Source organism: Pseudophryne corroboree, chromosome 1 (assembly GCF_028390025.1).
Source record: "Pseudophryne corroboree isolate aPseCor3 chromosome 1, aPseCor3.hap2, whole genome shotgun sequence".
Classification (NCBI taxonomy): Eukaryota; Metazoa; Chordata; class Amphibia; order Anura; family Myobatrachidae; genus Pseudophryne; species Pseudophryne corroboree.
Genome location: NC_086444.1, coordinates 510809520 through 510828369, shown reverse-complemented (window position 1 = coordinate 510828369; position 18850 = coordinate 510809520). Strand labels below are relative to the sequence as shown.

General features: G+C 47.1%; 1 protein-coding gene across 3 annotated transcripts in view; it reads right to left on the bottom strand.

The window, feature by feature from the left end:
• APBA1 (amyloid beta precursor protein binding family A member 1) overlaps positions 1 to 18578 on the bottom strand; it is a 354528-nt gene extending 335950 nt beyond the window's left edge. For all 3 annotated transcript variants that reach the window (XM_063913906.1, XM_063913904.1, XM_063913905.1), the window contains exon 1: positions 18315 to 18578. The gene's annotated coding sequence lies outside the window, so the exon portion shown is untranslated. The remainder of the gene's footprint in view (positions 1 to 18314) is intronic.
• Positions 18579 to 18850: the final 272 nt, after the last annotated feature.

The window sequence follows — 18850 nt, the reverse complement described above, 5'->3', positions numbered from 1 at the left end:
GAGTGCTGAGGAGAATAAGCTCCGCCCCTTTTTCGGCGGGCTTTTCCCCGGTTTTTAAGAAACTGGCCTGGGTTAAAATACATACATATAGCCTTAATGGCTATATGTGATGTATTTATTTTGCCACTAAAGGTAATTATATTGCTGCCCAGGGCGCCCCCAGCAGCGCCCTGCACCCTCCGTGACTGAGTCAGTGAGCCGTGTGACAACAATGGCGCACAGCTGCCGTGCTGTGCGCTACCTTCAAGAAGACTGAGGAGTCTTCTGCCGCCTGCTTTCCGGACCTCCGTTCTGCCGTCTCTTCAGCGTCTGTAAGGGGGATCGGCGGCGCGGCTCCGGGACGAACCCCAGGCTGACCTGTGTTCCGACTCCCTCTGGAGCTAAGTGTCCAGTAGCCTAAGACTCCAATCCATCCTGCACGCAGGTGAGTTGGAAATCTCTCCCCCAAGTCCCTCGATGCAGTGATCCTGTTGCCAGCAGGAATCACTGAGATTGAAACCTAAAAAAAAACTTTTCTAAACAGCTCTTTAGGAGAGCCACCTAGATTGCACCCTCTCGGACGGGCACAAAAACCTAACTGAGGCTTGGAGGAGGGTCATAGGGGGAGGAGCCAGTACGCACCATGTGACCTAAAAGCTTTTTTAGATGTGCCCTGTCTCCTGCGGAGCCCGCTATTCCCCATGGTCCTGACGGAGTCCCAGCATCCACTAGGACGTTAGAGAAAAGATAAAATGATATCTTTGTTATATTGTAAGGTACGCATATAATAAACAATATCACAAAATGTTTTTTTAATTGCCATGTTAATCAAACCAATGTTCCAGGGAGGAGGGAGCATCCCAACTCAGGTCATGACTGATGTCAATTACAGCAATCTTATTTATCCCAAGAACATGTGTTTTATTCCCACTCAGATTCACAAGCTGTCCTGTCCCTCCCAAGGACTAGTAGGCTGTCATCATGTGCCCTATGAGTAGGTAAATTCCCAAGAAGGCTGTATGGGACGTGTGAAGACCGCCACCCCACCACCCCCTCCCCCTTTTGTTATGTACCCCACTCTCACATAGATGGAGTTGAATCAGCAGGTGAAACAACAGGAACCATTGCTAATGAAGAGGAGTGCTTATGCTCAGGCTGTCTACCTGCAGAGCACTTTCCATACGATTGGAACTTCCTGTCTCAAAACGAGATGGACCAGGAGAAAGTATACACTGCTGTATATTGAATTCCTGAAAACAAATCTAAAATTTCTCCTGTCAATATTTCAGAAACAAACATGGCAACGTAACATCACACAAAGCTCCTGAACAATCCTCATATGATGTCTATACCCATCACCCATAACATATGGTGAATACCAATTAATCCACAGTGACATTTTGGCCCTCATTCCTAATCAGACGCAGTTTAACAATGTTTGTATCTGCATTTATCGGAGTCGCACATGGCATGCGTCTGATTTAGCACATATACAGTCGCAGTACAGATTTGTACGCATGGTATCAGAAATGTTAGATAGTACAGCTCCTAAGAAACTGACTTAATCATTTCTTTTAACTTGAAATTTTAGAAATTTCATCAGAAAGTAACACAGATAGGTGGACATCAGTTCACATACAACTTGACAAAGTAGGATACACATAGGTGGTCATTCCGCGTTGATCGCTAGCTGAATTTGTTCGCAGCGCAGCGATCAAGCTAAAAAATGGCAGTTCTGCGCATGCGCGACATACAGGCACAACAAACGATGCAGTTTTGCACAGGGTCTAGCGATGCATTTCAGTCGCTCTGGTTGCCACAGAGTGATTGACAGAAAGGGGGCGTTTCTGGGTGGCAACTAACCGTTTTTAGTGTTCAGAAAAACGCAGGCGTGCCAGGGAAAACGCAGACGTGGCTAGGCGAACACTGGGCGGGTGTGTGACGTCAAATCCGGAACTGAATAGTCTGAAGTGATCACATGCGCTGAGTAGGTTTTGAGCTACTCTGAAACTACACAAAAAAAATTTGCAGGCGCTCTGCAATAAAAACGTTCGCACTTCTGCTAAGCTAAAATACACTCCCAGTGGGCGGCGGCATAGCGTTTGCACGGCTGCTAAAAACTGCTAGCGAGCAACTCGGAATGACCCCCGTAGTAACTGTCGTTGCCGTTTACAGTGCCACAAGCTGTGCTGGTGTAGCCTTTGATCTGCGGTCTGGGAGACGCGTCAACACAGCTCATGGCACTGTAAACAGCAACTAGAGTCTTAAGTGTCTGAGGAAGCGGGTAGCTTGTCGTGAAACGCATCACTACCATATATGTAAGCCCTACTGTGATAAGTCATGTAAAATTATGTCTGTCTATCTGTATTACTTTGTGATGAAATTCCAAAAAATCAAGTCAAAGAAGCGATTAAGGGGTTTATTCATGAAGCAGTGAAAAAAGAGTGGAGAGAAGGAACAGTGGAGAAGATGGCCATGCCAACCAATCAGCTTTGAATGAAGCCTTTATCAAGTGCTTCTATAAAATGTAAGGGAAATGCTGATTGGTTGCCATGGACAACTTCTCCACTGGTCTGTTTTTCCACTGTTTTCACTGCTTCATGAATAGACCCCTAAAACTTTTCAATTAGGACCCACACCAGAAATATTTATTTCTATTGGACTTTTCTAAAGGGGTTCTTGGATCCCTTTTTCTTTTGGCAACAAACACGACCAATCGAATGAATGGCTTTCTCAGGGAGTGGAATCATTTCTTCCCACCAGAAACATTAGGGCATTCAAGAGTGGTGACTGGGAAGTAACAGGGGGGTGCCTGAAAAGACACCTGGACATGCTGCGTCTAATGCGAGCGTCACCATTGTATCGTCAGCGTGTCAATGAATGTGGCTGCATACAAAGACACTGAACAATTCACATAGAAGGCCATACTCAGATGGAGAAAATACCATCAGGCGGATACAAGTTTCCATGATGCGACTGATGGTTGGTATTAAGACACACCAAGCTGTATTTCTGTCCTTGTACATTCAGACAAACGGATGTACACAAGAAAAGGACTTTGTAGTGGAATCAGAATAAAGACAAAGACGCACCTGTGGCAAAATATGCAGCCACATCTGACTTAGGGGGGCATACAATTATGGGGGTTCATTTCTTCATCTGCTGGGGGACGCCCTGCACAAGGCAAGGCCAGCCAGCATGTGTGAGGCTGCCCCCTTTTGTTTTGCGTGCCATAATCCCTGATAAATGCCAGCTATCAGGGCTAACTGGATAGCCCACGGGGGGATCCATTAGCCAAAGTACTAATTGGATACTGCCATTAGAATCAGCACCTATAGGTGTTTTACATGTACCCCACAGGGCCTCCCAAGAATCTGCTAATCGCATAGTTTATGCTTTTATATATATATATATATATATATATATATATATATTTATATATATATTATATATATATATATATATATATATATATATATATATATATAGTCAAAAAATGAAGCTTGTCACAAAAATATAGGGGTAAATGTATGAAGCAGTGATAAGAGTGGAGAAGTGAGCCAGTGGAGAAGTTGCCCATGGCAACCAATCAACATTGAAGTAACTTTTATCATTTGCATACTATAAAATTGTACAGAGCAGCTAATTGGTTGCCATAGGCAACCTCTCGACAGTCTCACTGCTCCACTTTTATCACTGTTTCGTACATTTACCCCATAGTTTGCACAAGAAAAAAATAGAATTTTAATTACCTACTGGTAAATCCTTTTCTCGTAGTCCGTAGGGGATACTGAGAATCCATTTAGTACCATGGGGTATAGATGGGTTCACTAGGAGCCATGGGCACTTTAAGAATTTGATAGTGTGCACTGGCTCCTCCCTCTATGCCCCCCTACCACACTCAGTCTAGAAAACTGTGTCCGAGGAGACGGTAATACTTTGAGAGAAGGCTATAGAAAAAGGAAGTGGTGAGATTTTGAACCAGCACACACATAACAAGAGGAAAGCCATATTAACCAAACATGAAACCAGGAATAGCAACCGCTGAACCAAACATTACTGAACCAAGTAACAGTGCAGGAAGAACAAAGCACTGGGCGGGCACCCAGTGTCCCCTACGAACTACGACAAAAAAAATTATTTACCAGTAGGTAATTAAAATCCTATTTTCTCTTACGTCCTACAGGATACTGGGAATCCATTTAGTACCATGGGGAAGTATCAAAGCTCCCAAACTGGGTGGGAAAGTGCTGAAGTTCCTGCAGAACTGATTGACCAAACTGAAGGTCCTCAGAGGTCAAAGTATCGAACTTGTAAAACTTTGCAAACATGCTCGAACCTGACCAAGTAGCTGCTCGGCAGAGCTGTAAAGCCGAGACACCCCGGACATCCGCCCAAGAAGAACTCACCGGCCTAGTAGAGTGGGCCTGTTCAGATTTTGGAACCGGCAATCCTGCCGTGGAATAAGCATGCTGGATAGTGAGCCTGATCCAGCGTGCAATCGACTGCTTTGAAGCAGGACACCCAATTTTATTGGGATCATAAAGAACGAACAGCAAGTCCAATTTCCTGTGACGAGCTGTCCTCTTTACGTACACCTTCAAAGCCCTCACAACATCCAAAGACTTTGAAGTGGCAGAGGCGTCCGTAACAGCTGGAACCACAATAGGTTGGTTGATGTGAAACGCGGACACCACCTTAGGAAGAAATTGCTGACGAGTTCTGAGTTCAAAACGGAAAATTCAGTAGGGAATCTTGTAAGACAATGCCCCCCACTCCGACACACGTCTTGCTGAAGCCAAGGCCAGCAGTGTGACTGACTTCCACGTAAGGTACTTTACATTCGCCTACTGTAACGGTTCAAACCAGTCCGATTGGAGGAAGTGTAGAACCAAATTGGAGATCCCAAGGTGCCGTGGGAGGCACAAAGGGAAGTTGGATGTGCAAAACACCCTTCAAGAACGTCTGGACATCAGGGAGAGAAGCCAATTGTTTCTGAAAGTAAATAGACAAGGCCGAAATCTGGACTTTAATGGAGCCTAGACGTAGGCCCACATTCACTCTCGACTGCAGAAAAAGCAGGAGACGTCCCAGATGAAACCCCACCGCAGAATATGGTCTGCTTTCACACCAAGAGACATACTTCTTCCATATATGGAGGTAATGTTTAGCCGTTACTCCCTTCCTGGCTTGGATCATAGGGCCTAACTCAGACCTGATCGCTCGCTAGCTCTTTTTTGCAGCACTGCGATCAGATAGTTGCCGCCTACAGGGGAGTGTATTTTAGCTTTGCAAGTGTGTGATCGCATGTTCAGCCGAGTGGTACAAAAAGAGTTTCTGCAGTTTCTGAGTAGCTAAGGGCTTACTCAGCCGCTGCGATCACTTCAGTCTGTTCAGGACCAGAATTGACGTCAGACACCCGCCCTGCAAACGCTTGGACACGCCTGAGTTTTTCCAAACCCTCCCAGAAAACGGTCAGTTGCCACCCTCAAACGCCTTCTTCCTGTCAACCTCCTTGCGATCAGCTGTGCGAATGGATTCTTCGTTAAATCCATCGCACAGCAACAATCCGTTTTGTACCCGTACGATACGTGTGTGCATTGTGGTGCATACGCATGCGCAATTCCGACCTGATCGCAGCGCAGCGAAAAAACCTAGCATGCGATCAGGTTTGAATTAAGACCCTAGTTGGGATGACCTTGTCAGGAATCCCTCTCCTGGCTAGAATCAGCCGTTCAACTTCCATGCCGTTAAACGTAGCTGCGGTAAGTCCTGATAGACGAACGGGCCCTGTTGCAGAAGATCTTTGCGAAGAGGTACAGGTCACGGATCTTCGATCAGCATCTCGAGAAGATCCGCGTACCAGGCCCTTCGCGGCCAGTCTGGAGCAATGAGCATTGCTTGAACCTTTTCCCTTTTTATTCTCCTTAGAATTCTTGGGATCAGAGGAAGTAGAGGAAACACGTACACCAGCTGGTAGACCCACAGAGTTGTCAAAGCGTCTACCGCCACTGCTTGTGGGTCTCTCGACCTGGAACAATAACGCTTGAGCTTCTTGTTGAGTTGAGAGGCCATCATGTCGATTTGTGGATATCCCCACCGAAGTGTAAACCACCGGAACACATCAGCATGAAGGCCCCACTCCCCTGGGTGCAGGTCGTGTCTGCAGAGGAAGTCTGCTACCCAGTTGTCTATTCAAGGAAAGAAGACCGCCAACAACGCCACGGCATGTTTTTCCACCCAGAGCAGAATTCTTGACACCTCTGACATTGCTGCTCTGCTTTTCGTTCTGCCTTGTCGGTTTATGTACGTTACCACCGTTACATTGTCCGACTAGACTTGAATGGCTTGATTCCGAAGTAGAGATGAGGCCCACAGAAGGGCGTTGTAGATTGCCCTGAGTTCCAGGATGTTTATTGGAAGGATGACTTCCCGACTTGACCATCTTCCTTGAAACTGCACCCCCTGGGTGACTGCTCCCCAACCTCGGAGGCTTGCGTCTGTGGTTAGCAGAATCCAATTCTGAATCCCGAACCTCGACGAGGTGAGAAGTCTGTAGCCACCACAGAAGGGAGATCCTAGCTCTTGGCGACAGGCGGATCCTCTGGTGCATGTGAAGATGCGATCCAGACGATTTGTTCAACAGATCCAGCTGGAAGGGTCTCGCAAGAAACCTTCTGTACTGAAGCGCCTCATAAGAGGCCACCATTTTCCCGAAAAGGTGAATGCACAGATGCACCGAGATCCGAGTCGGCTTCAGGACAGCCCAAACCATCGACTGGATTACCACAGCCTTTTCCAAGGGAAGGAACACTCTCTGAGACTCTGTGTCCAGTATCATTCCCAGGAAAGGAAGCCTCTACGTCAGTTCCAGGTGAGATTTTGGTAAGTTCAGAATCCAGGAGTAGTTTGGTTGAGAGGCCAATGCTGTCCAACAACCGCTCCCTGGACTGTGGCTTTATCAGAAGATCGTCCAGGTACGGAATTATGTTCACTCCCTGTTTGCGGAGTAGAAACAAAATCTCTGCCATCACTTTGGTGAACACTCTGTGCCGTGGAGAGACCAAATGGCAGGGCTTGGAACTGGTAGAGACAGTGTTGCAGTGCAAACCGTAGAGAAGCCCGATGAGGTGGCCAGATCGGAATGTGAAGATACGCATCCTTGATATCCAGAGACACTAGGAATTCCCCCTCCTCAAGACCTGAGATCACCACTCTGAGAGACTCCATCTTGAATTTGAACACTCATAAGTACTGGTTCAACGACTCGAGGTTCAAAATCGGTCTTACCGAACCGTCCGGTTCCGGTACTACAAACACGTTGGAATAATACCCCTTGTTTTGTAGATGAGGTGGAACTGGAACAATGACCTGAGTCTGTACCAGTTTTTGAATGGCGCCCTGTAAGGTTATACTTGCCTCTTGCGAAACTTGTAAGCCTGATCTGAAGAATCTGTGAGGTGGGAGCTCCTGAAACTCCAGTCTGTAGCCCTGGGAAATAAGATCTAACTTGTTCAGATGTGACTGAAGAATTTTAGTCGGGCTCCCACCCGCCAGTCATCCAGGCATCGCGGTCCACCGTCATGCTGAAGGCTTTGAGGAAGCAGAGCCTGAGCTCTATTCCTGAGAACCGGCAGTTGCTGGTTTGCGTAATTTGCCTCTAGCGCCTCTGGCGACTGTAGAAGAACCTCTTGTTTTGCCCTTAAACTTGGCCGTCCGAAAGGACTGTAAATTGGAACCTAAGTAAGCCTTCCTGGCTGGGGTAGCTGCAGAAGGAATATGTGTGGACTTACCAGCAGTAGCTTTGGAGATCAATTTGTCTAGTTTATCTCCAAATAAGGCCTCTCCTGTCAAGGGTAGGCCTTCCACGCCTTTCCTGAAGTCTGCGTCAGCATTCCACTGGCGTAGCCATAAGCCCCTGCGTGCTGACACTGCCATAGCAGTGGTGCGTGCATTAAGCAAACCTATAGGGGGGTACTTACGGAGCAATAATCTAAGCAATCTGACTAGATTTCTTAGATTTTAAGCATGATCTGTCCGTGTGTACCCCTCACAGCGATAGCGATGCGCAGCCCCGCACGTCGCTATCGCTGGTGCTAGATTGGCCTGCATGCAGGCTCAATCTAGCAGGTCGCTCATTTCACCCGCTGGGTGAAATGAGCACCCCACCCCCGTCCCCCCCTGCACGCTCCGCACCCATCGCGCTGTGCTGAGAGGGGGGAGAGATGTGTGCTGAGCGGTTCGCTCAGCACACATCTCTCCCTACATCTCCCCATATATATGGCCCTTATTTGTTTTATGGCTTCCACCATAAAGTTCACAGAGTCCTGTGCAGGAGTAAAATAATCTCCCCTTGAGGCAAGGTATCTAACCCATCAATTAGGTTACCCGACCATTTGGCAATGACTTTAGTAATCCACCCACCCGCTAACCGGGGCGCCGGCTTAGTACTCACCACTCTTCTTTCTTCTGGCTCTGTTAGGGGTGGCAGCGTGCTACGGGAATGTACGCTCGCCGTGGTGGGACTTGCGAATAGTTCCCTCAGGAGCTAGTGTCCTGTCAGCGGGGAACGGGACCATTAACCCTTTAAGAGGTTGGGCCGTCCCCCCCCCTAAGTCCCACGAAGCAGGCAGGCTGGTGCCAACCAGCCCTGCCTGAAAATAACAAACATAGAAAATAAATGCAGAAAACTCTTCAGGAGCTTCCTTCAGCGTGACCGACACATTTTCTAAACTGAGTCCGGTAGGAGGGGCATAGAGGGAGGAGCCAGTGCACACTATCAAATTCTTAAAGTGCCCAAGGCTCCTAGTGGACCCGTCTATACCCCATGGTACCAAATGGACCCCAGTATCCTCTAGGACACAAGAGAAATACAGAAAACTCTTTAGGAGCTTCCTTCAGCGTGACCGGCTCCTCCGGGCACATTTTCTAAACTGAGTCTGGTAGGAGGGGCATAGAGGGAGGAGCCAGTGCACACTATCAAATTCTTAAAGTGCCCAAGGCTCCTAGTGGACCAGACTATACTCCATGGTACTAAATGGATTCCCCGTATCCCCTAGGACGTAAGAGAAATGTGCACTTTGTTCTGTTTGGATGCCCAAAGCAGGACTTAACACGGCTGTTTTACACAGCTAAAGCTGTTTGGGTGCATCATGCGCAATATGTATGTCCGCCCAAAAACAATAAAATTCTGACTGCTGTTTGGGCATGTAAACATCCCGTTTAAACGGGAAAAGTAGAGGACCAAAAACCAACTAAATTGCCCCCATAGTGTTTTGCAACCTAAGGATACACATGTTCTATGTATAGAACATGCTATGGTTATTTAATAATATTAAAAATGTATATCACTCAATAAAATTACAGTATAAGTAATTAGGCAGCTATGAAGTCAAGTAAGCAAAATAAAAAAGTTCCTGTAATCAGGTACACAAGGATTTTGAAAAATAGCCAAGTCAAAGAAGGTGTTCAGTATGTCACAGTGCTCAGAGGTTATTTCATGCTACAATAGACACCACTGAATATAATTACAGTTAATGTGGTTTAATATATTTCACTTTTTTTTTAAGTTGTAACTGTAATACCAATTTCTCTAAATACAGGAGGTAGTACAAAGTGCAGTGCATTTTGTATTTATAAAGTTTATTAATCAGGGTGTCAGCTCTTTAGTAAAGGCCAGTACATTCTATTATACGGTACATTAGAGGCATAGGGGTATATGCAATTGCGGTCGAATTCGCGGCAATTTTCGCCGTTTTTTAATTCGACTCAATTCGACAGGTGAATCCCGGAAGGTGGCTTCCGGAATTCACCATATTCAATGAAAAACGGATTCGCCAGAGTCGCGGGCGAAAATCGGCCGATTTGGCGGATTTTGCCGCGATTTTAAAAAACGGTAAAAAAATGTGAAAAACCCGGAAAGAAAATGGCGTGGGGTCCCCCCTCCAAAGCATAACCAGCCTCGGGCTCATCGAGCTGGTCCTGGTTCTAAAAATGCAGGGGAAAAATTGGCCAGGGATCCCCCGTATTTTTAAAACCAGCACCGGGCTCTGCGCCTGGTGCTGGTGCCAAAAATACGGGGGACAAAAAGAGTAGGGGTCCCCCGTATTTTTAACACCAGCATCGGGCTCCACTAGCTGGACAGATAATGCCACAGCCGGGAGTCACTTTTATGCCGTGCCCTGCGGCCGTGGCATTAAATATCCAACTAGTCACCCCTGGCCGGGGTACCCTGGGGGAGTGGGGACCCCTTCAATCAAGGGGTCCCCCCCCCCAGCCACCCAAGGGCCAGGGGTGAAGCCCGAGGCTGTCCCCCCCCATCCAATGGGCTGCGGATGGGGGGGCTGATAGCCTTTTGTGATAATAAAAAGATATTGTTTTTTCCAGCAGTACTACAAGTCCCAGCAAGCCTCCCCCGCAAGCTGGTACTTGGAGAACCACAAGTACCAGCATGCGGGAGAAAAACGGGTCCGCTGGTACCTGTAGTACTACTGGGAAAAAAATACCCAAATAAAAACAGGACACACACACCTTGATAGTAAAACTTTATTACACACTACCGACACACACATACTTACCTATGTTGACACGCCGACTGCCACGGTCTCCGACGATCCGAGGGTACCTGTGAAAAAATTATACTCACCTTCCAGCGTCCAGAGATAAATCCACGTCCAGAGAGTAAAATCCACGTACTTGTTTAAAAAAAAAAAACCGCAAAAACCCGCTCCATACCGGACTAGAAAGGGGTCCAATGCTTTCACATCAGACCCCTTTCTCCCGAATGCCGGGACATCACGTGACTCCTGTCACTGACGTCCCTTCAGCCAATCAGGAAGCGCTACTTCCGTGGCGCTCACCTGATTGGCTGTGCGCTGTCTGTACTGTGACAGCGCATCGCAAAGCCGCTCCATTACTTTCAATGGTGGGAACTTTGCGGGTAGCGGTGGGGTCACCCGCCGGTCAGCCGCTGACCGGCGGGTGACCTCACCGCTAGCCGCTAAGTTCCCACCATTGAATATAATGGAGGGAGCTGTGCGATGCGCTGTCACAGTACAGACAGCGCTCAGCCAATCAGGTGAGCGCAACGAAGTTGCGCTTCCTGATTGGCTTAGAGACCTTTCTGTGACAGCTGTCACTGACAGGTCTCATTCGTGGAAAGGTGTCCCATGTGTCAGCATGGGACCCCTTTCAGTCCATTATGGAGCGGGTATTTGCGTTTTTTTATTTTTAACAAGTACGTGGATTTATCTCTGGACCATGGCTGAGGTGAGTATATTGATCTTTTTTTTCAGGTATCCGTGGATTCTACATGGAGAAGAGGACCGATGTCGGCGTGTGAACATAGGTAAGTATGTGTGTGTCGGTAGTGTGTAATAAAGTTTTACTGTCGACGGTGTGTGTGTCCTGTTTTTATTTGGGTATTTTTTTCCCAGTAGTACTACAGGTACCAGCGGGCCCGTTTTTCTCCCGCATGCTGGTACTTGTGGTTCTCCAAGTACCAGCTTGCGGGGGAGGCTTGCTGGGACTTGTAGTACTACTGGAAAAAACAATATCTTTTTATTATCACAAAAGGCTATCAGCCCCCCCATCCGCAGCCCATTGGATGGGGGGGGACAGCCTCGGGCTTCACCCCTGGCCCTTGGGTGGCTGGGGGGGGGACCCCTTGATTGAAGGGGTCCCCACTCCCCCAGGGTACCCCGGCCAGGGGTTGACTAGTTGGATATTTGATGCCACGGCCGCAGGGCACGGCATAAAAGTGACCCCCGGCTGTGGCATTATCTGTCCAGCTAGTGGAGCCCGATGCTGGTGTTAAAAATACGGGGGACCCCTACTCTTTTTGTCCCCCGTATTTTTGGCACCAGCACCAGGCGCAGAGCCCGGTGCTGGTTTTAAAAATACGGGGGAACCCCTGTCAATTTTTTCCCCGCATTTTTAGAACCAGGACCAGCTCGAAGAGCCCGAGGCTGGTTATGCTTTGGAGGGGGGACCCCACGCCATTTTTTTTTATGATTTCACCGTTCCAGCATAAAAAAAAAATAAAAAAAAAATAATATTTTTAAAAATATAAAAATAATATTTGTGCCTCCAAAAAAAAAAAAAAAAGTACCTAATCCCTTCTAATATAAATAGATCTGCTATTCCCCCCAAAAAAAAAACACAAAAAAAAACATGTTTAAATTTTTTTTATTTGTTTTCACCCTCCAAAGTGTGGCGGATTGAAAATGACGAATTTGCTGTCTAAAAGCACTGCTGTCGAATTTCCAAACTTGAATTGAATATGCTTTGGTCGAATTGCAGCACTTATATCATTGCAGAAAAGTCGAATTTGCAAAAATTCGAATTTCAAAAAGTCGAATTTTGAAAGTCCGTTTTTTTGGTCGGAAAGCACTGAATTGCATAGGCGATTTTTTTTTTTGGTCGAAAATGACCCGAAATTCTACAATTTCGGGAATTCGACCGCAATTGCATATACCCCGCCTATATTTTAGAGCTGCAGTTTTAAGACCAGAACTGTGGCATTTTGAAGCTATAGGATCCCATGGTGAGACACTCTATTGTATGGGAAATTCAGCATTCAGGTGTGACAGAGAAACAAGTCATCCTTTTAAGTCTTGAGCTTGTAATAACTGCAGAGTGCTCTGGTTTTCTAGTTAGCAAACCACAGTATTGGAACACACACCCAAATGTAAATTAACACCAAAGTGCATACACAGATCTTCAGAGTAGGGCATGCCATCATGGCTGAAACCAGATTAGACATAAAACACAAGATAATTGGAGAAAAACTGTGTTGCTATATCCTGTTTCTCCAAATGGCATGCGATTAACAACCCTGCTCTGTGGGTGCCGGTGGTCAGGTCGGTGGTCATGGTCAGGTCGGTGGTCAGGTGAGTGACGCCGGAATCCCGACACCACTCGCATTCTGACGTCGGAACGCCAACAGCCACCATACCGAAGGTAAGTATTGGGGTGAGTGTTAGGGCTAGGACCTAGGATATGAGGGAACGGGGGGTTATGGTTAAGCACCAGAGGGAGGACACCTTTTCTGGATAGCACCTGTGTCCTTAGCCCTGGCCGCCACCCCAGGCAGGTTAGGGTTAGAGGGCAGGGGAAGGGTAAATTACTTACCTCATTCCCTGTCTGCACACTGCGGTCGGTCATGTGACCCCCAGCATCCTGTCTGTAACGTATATCATACCCCAAATGTACAATAGTCTTTCCATATTGTGCTGTTTAAGCAGGGACCATTTCTGCTATAAGTCACCAGTGCAAAACAAATATTTGACTTAATCTACATATTACGAGGGAAATATTAGGGAGGTGACAAAGAATAATCCTTTGGAACAGTAATTTGAAGTCCAAAAGCTGTGTGCATACCCAAGAAATAGATTTAAAATGAAGTAGATAGACCATTAATACTTATCAGTTAGAGAAATTCCCCTGTACCAAGATTACCAGAATACATAATTATCCTAAAAGATGCTGAATGAAATGATTTATAATAAAATTATAGAATTTGCTGAGAATACTATATATATGGATGGATAAACCACTATCCCCACAGTTGTGAAGGGACACACAGATACACATATCCCCCCAGTGCCAGATATTCCCCCAGTGCCAGATACAAAAATGCCCCCACAGTGCCAGATATGCCCCCAGTGCCAGATACAGAAATGCCCCCCAGTGCAGATATTCCCCCAGTGCCAGATACAGAGATGCCCCCAGTGCCAGATATGCCCCAGTGCCAGATACACATGTCCCCGCAGTGCCAGATATGCCCCCAGTACCAGGTACACATGTCCTCACAGTGCCACCACCCCCCCTTCCCCTGCTGCTTACCGATGCTGCTGTCCTGTGTTTTAGGGGAGGAGAGAGCAGCGTGCGCCTCTCCCGCCCCTCAGTCTCCGGCTGCAGTGCGGGTGTCTGCCTTCAATTAGGTGCCGATCCGTGAGCCAATCAAAGCTTGCGGTCCAGCAGCCAATCAGGAGCCTTGGCTGCCGGACCGCGAGCTCTGATTGGCTCACGGGCCGGCGCTGAATTGAAGGTAGACACTGAATGGCAGGAGAGGCGGATGCTGCGCTCTCCTCCCCTCAAGCAGCAGCGGCGCAGTGAGCAGCAGCGGCGGGAGGGAGGGAGCGGCAGCCTGGCGGCGGTGGGTACGGCATACCCACGGCTAAATTCTTAAGGGTACGCCGTACCCACCTACTTGCACCGCTGATCTCCAGCGACTTTATCTCCATCCAAGGCTTAGTAAATAGACCCCTTAGCCTCTATTGCGCTGTAATCAAAGCAGACAGCCCCCAATACTCACCTAGTCGCCAGCCAGTCACAAATGTGCAGTGTGGGAAGACTCTTGTGACTGGCTAATGACACTCCCATCTATCGGTCTTCATCTATTCTGCTGTAGAGCGCATGACTAGCTCTTCATGCTGCCCACTAAGAATGTTCTTCTTTATTCCTCTTAACTAACAATATTTCTCATTGAATTACAACTACAGTGACATAAGAAAGAAGTTTCTATTGCATAATAAAGGGCACAGAGGCAAAATTTAGTAAGGGCGTTTACATGCAAACGCATCTCATGCATAAGAGCAATTATGCCTGTCAGGGGTATCTATTGCACCTACTACAGGTAGGGCTGACGACAGGGGGGTTCAAAGGGGACACCTGTATGGGGCCCCAAGGATTAGAGGGGCCTTAAGTATGCGCCGCTTAGTGCCCAGCAGGGATGGGAGTCGTCCTGTCCAAATAGGACTGTGCAGCACGAGTTGAACCCGCTCTTCCGTCGCCAGCTCTGTTGCAGGCAGTTACGGGACATTTCAGCAGCTCCACTGGCCAGGATTCCCATGCCCTGCGCCAACCTTTTCTGGTGGGGTGTGAGGGCCGCATGTGGTACTTGCTGTGCGGTGTGAGGATCTGGATACTGGGCATGCAGTGCAGGTGAGTCTCTCCCCAGGGTAAGAGTGGCTTGGTGAGGGGATACAGAGCTTTGGGATAGGGTAGGGGAGCCGGGAATACAGCATGGAGTAATTGAGGAGACACAAACTGTGGTGTGTGTGGGGGAAGAAGGTGAGATATACATATTTATATACGTGTATAGATAAATAAATACACATTTGTTTTATTAACAGTGTCTTATATAGCGCAGCAAATTCTTTAAGAGATATAATATTATATATATATAAAAATCTGAGGGGGCCCCAGATATATCACTGTACCAGGCCCCAAGATTTCTGTTGCTGGCCCTGACTACAGGGCAGATGAAAATGCTCGTCATAGGCTAGGTGGGTGCATATAATGTAGATACATACAGCTCCAAATATGTGCGGAGATACAAAATACAGTCGTAAAAAAAATAGAGTAACTGTTTTTGCAGATTGTGCTACCAACCCTGCATCAGCTCTCAGGGTCACAGCAGAGTACTTCACATCAGCATGTGATGTCATGAGTTGGGAGTGGCACCCCGAAAGAAGGAGCAGGTGCTATGAGGGCAGTGATGAGCAAGTTCTCTCAGACTTGCACCCTGGGTGACTGCACAGTTGCACACCCCTCGCTACTGTCCTGTCAGCACATAAGAGTTTGAAGGTAGAACCAGCAAACTTTTTCCGGGAAACAGTAATTGTAATATTTCAACTTCTGAGATATATTTCTTCATTTCACTGTCGCACACTAAAGAAGACCTGTGTGACGTGTGACTTTTAATTAAAAAAACGGATAGTTCATTAAAACTTCCTCTTCTAATACAGTATGCCTGATTGATGATTCAATAATAGATCAAAAACAAAAGAGGGGTAATATATACAAAAGCTGTAACTCGGCTATGACCAATTTAGATTTTGTCTTACACTATACCGTAGGCAGTCAAATATAGTCCATATAGTTTACAACAAAAAAGAATGTACTGTATGTCACGTGGCTGCATTTCATATTACTGCCAAGATTTATCAAGCCTTGGAGAGTGATAAACTGCACGGTGATAAAGTACCAGCCAATCAGCTCGAAACTGTCATTTTTCAAGCTTAGGGGCAGATTTATTAAGCCTGGTGAAGTGATAAAGTGGAAGGTGATAACACACCAGCCAGTCAGCTTCTAACTGTCATTTTTCAAACTCAGGGGCAGATTTATTAAGCCTGGTGAAGTGATAAAGTGGAAGGTGATAACACACCAGCCAGTCAGCTTCTAACTGTCATTTTTCAAACTCAGGGGCAGATTTATTAAGCCTGGTGAAGTGATAAAGTGGAAGGTGATAACACACCAGCCAGTCAGCTTCTAACTGTCATTTTTCAAACTCAGCCTGTAACATTTAAGTTAGGAGCTGATTCGCTGGTGCGTTATCACCTTCCACTTTATCACTTCACCAGGCTTAATAAATCTGCCCCTCAGCCTGTAACATTTAAGTTAGGAGCTGATTCGCTGGTGCGTTATCACCTTCCACTTTATCACTTCACCAGGCTTAATAAATCTGCCCCACAGCCTGTAACGTGGCAATTAGGAGCAGGTTGGTTGGTACTTTATCACCGTGCAATTTGTCAATCTTGAAGGCTTGATAAATCTGGGCATATACATGATCACAAGAAAGACGCTTCTCTTCTATTACTCCTTATATACTGTAGCACAACGAAAGTAAAACAGACCCGTCCCTGAGCAAATGGATCACTCTTTATTTAAGCCTAGAAAGTGTGACACAAATGATGACTAAAATGGATGCACCTTTTCCCAAATAAAACATATCAATCAAATAAAACAATCAGGTTTCATACATGAGTAGTTAAACATTGACTGGGACACTGTATTTTTCTAGCTATACAACTGCATAGCAAAAAAAACCTGTATTACAATTTACAACACATACTATAAACTTGCAGAACTCAGGGGCAGATGTATTAAGCATGGTGAAGTGATAAAGCAGTGATAAGTGCAAGGTGATAACGCAGCAGCCAATCAGATCCAATATGTAAATTGACAGTTAAGAGCTGATTGGCGGGTGCATTATCACCTTACATTTATCACTTCTCCAGGCTTAATACATCTGCCCCTCTTCAGTGTGCTGGGCACATCGACTAAACATAAAAAATACAGCAAGCTCCCTAGAATGGGGACAGTTCATTTAAACGTTAGTTCCATACAAATATTAATTAAAAAAAAAAATTCCAAGAAAAGAAAATAGGTATATTTCTACAAGGTACTGCATCTTTTACTACTGGAATGGTTGGAGTAAAATGCTGATGCAATTTGGCACGTACACATTTTTGCAAGCTCACTTTAGGACTTTTCACTGAACAAAGCTGATATGCATTTATATGTTGCCATTCATAAATCGCTCACTCAGCAGCTAATCTATGAGGCTGATTTATCAACGAGCTTTATCACACGCAACGAGTTTTAAAACTAGATTGCATATGATAAATGGTGGTCCAGCCAATCAGCTCCCAACTGTCATTTATCAAACACATGACAGCTCTGGGCTGATTTGCTGGAGCACTGATCATCATAAGCAGCAAGTTTTAATTGGATTAAAAATTGCTTAGAAATGGGCTGTAAAAATAAGCACTGCTTACAATGCAACAAAATGTAAACCTACAGTACGCTGTCAGCTTAGTATAATAAATGAATAAAACACACATTATATATAATATTGGAGTGTCTTCTTGGGATATATAGGCCAATGGGACAATCACTTCATCACTGATTGGTGTACAAGCCCATATAGCCGGATACATACATCACAATGAGGGCCATGTGCTCATACAGCTCAATTACCGACTGCCCCTCCCCTCCAGTCTGAAGTCCAGGTTCCAGCAGCAGCTCCCAGCACAGCGCCGACACTAATCACAGCAGCAGAGTGAGCCTGGGCATCTCTATGACAGGCTGGGCACGGTGTAATAGCCAGTCTGTGACATACCTGTGCGTTGCCTAGTACTTACATATTATACTGACCTAAGCCTCACATGAAAATGATTGCAGGCAGGATGTATCAATTAGCTCCTGTCAACATTATCCAGTGCTGTCCCAGCCTTCCCCAATCCCTCATGTGTCACACGGGGAATGCCAGGCAGCACTGCAGCGCCCTGCCACCACCACACTGCCCGGCAGCAGCCATGCAAGGGTTCGCTGTGTACATGAATAACAGCAGATGCTGCCTCCCACCCACAGTCTGCATCCAAGCCCAGATACCCACATCCAGCCCTGCTGCACGTCCCCTCCTTAGGCCATCTGTCTCCTTAGCACCCGGCCCCATCCTGCAGCGCCTGGCAGGGAGCCCACACCTTCTTCTATAAAATGGATCACCCCCCACAGTTACCTGCCCCCTGCCCAAATCCTCCACTTACCCACAAATCCCCAGATCGCGGCACTTCAGGCTTGTGCCCCTCAGAGTAAATCAGAGCCTGGTCGCGGCATCACACGCTGGCAGCAGGAAGGGGCAGCAGCCTGCTCTTAGCGGGTGAATGGGTGACAGCCCGGAGAGGGAGGTGTGAGCCCGGCGGCGGCTGCTATCACCTCTGATTCCACCATCTTCCACCTACTCCTTGTCTTCTCCTTCTGCAGCCACCACCAGCAGCAGCACCAAGCCTCCTCCTTGCCCCGGCGCTCCGCCCTCCCTGCCAGTGACATCAGTAGCACAGCACAGCCTGCCTCCGACACTCCCTGCCTGTACACACAGCAGCAGCAGCCAGCAACACAGTCATCCATCCTCTTTCCTCCAGACCAGTGCTGCTGCGGCTGCCCGGTTGTGTGTGTGCTGCTCTCAGGGACATGATGGATAGCGCCCCATGTCCCTGCTGCGCTGCCCCACGGTTGTGCACACTGACACTGCATAGCGGTATACAGCTAGCGGTGTGACTGCGCTGTCATTGAAGGCCGGCCG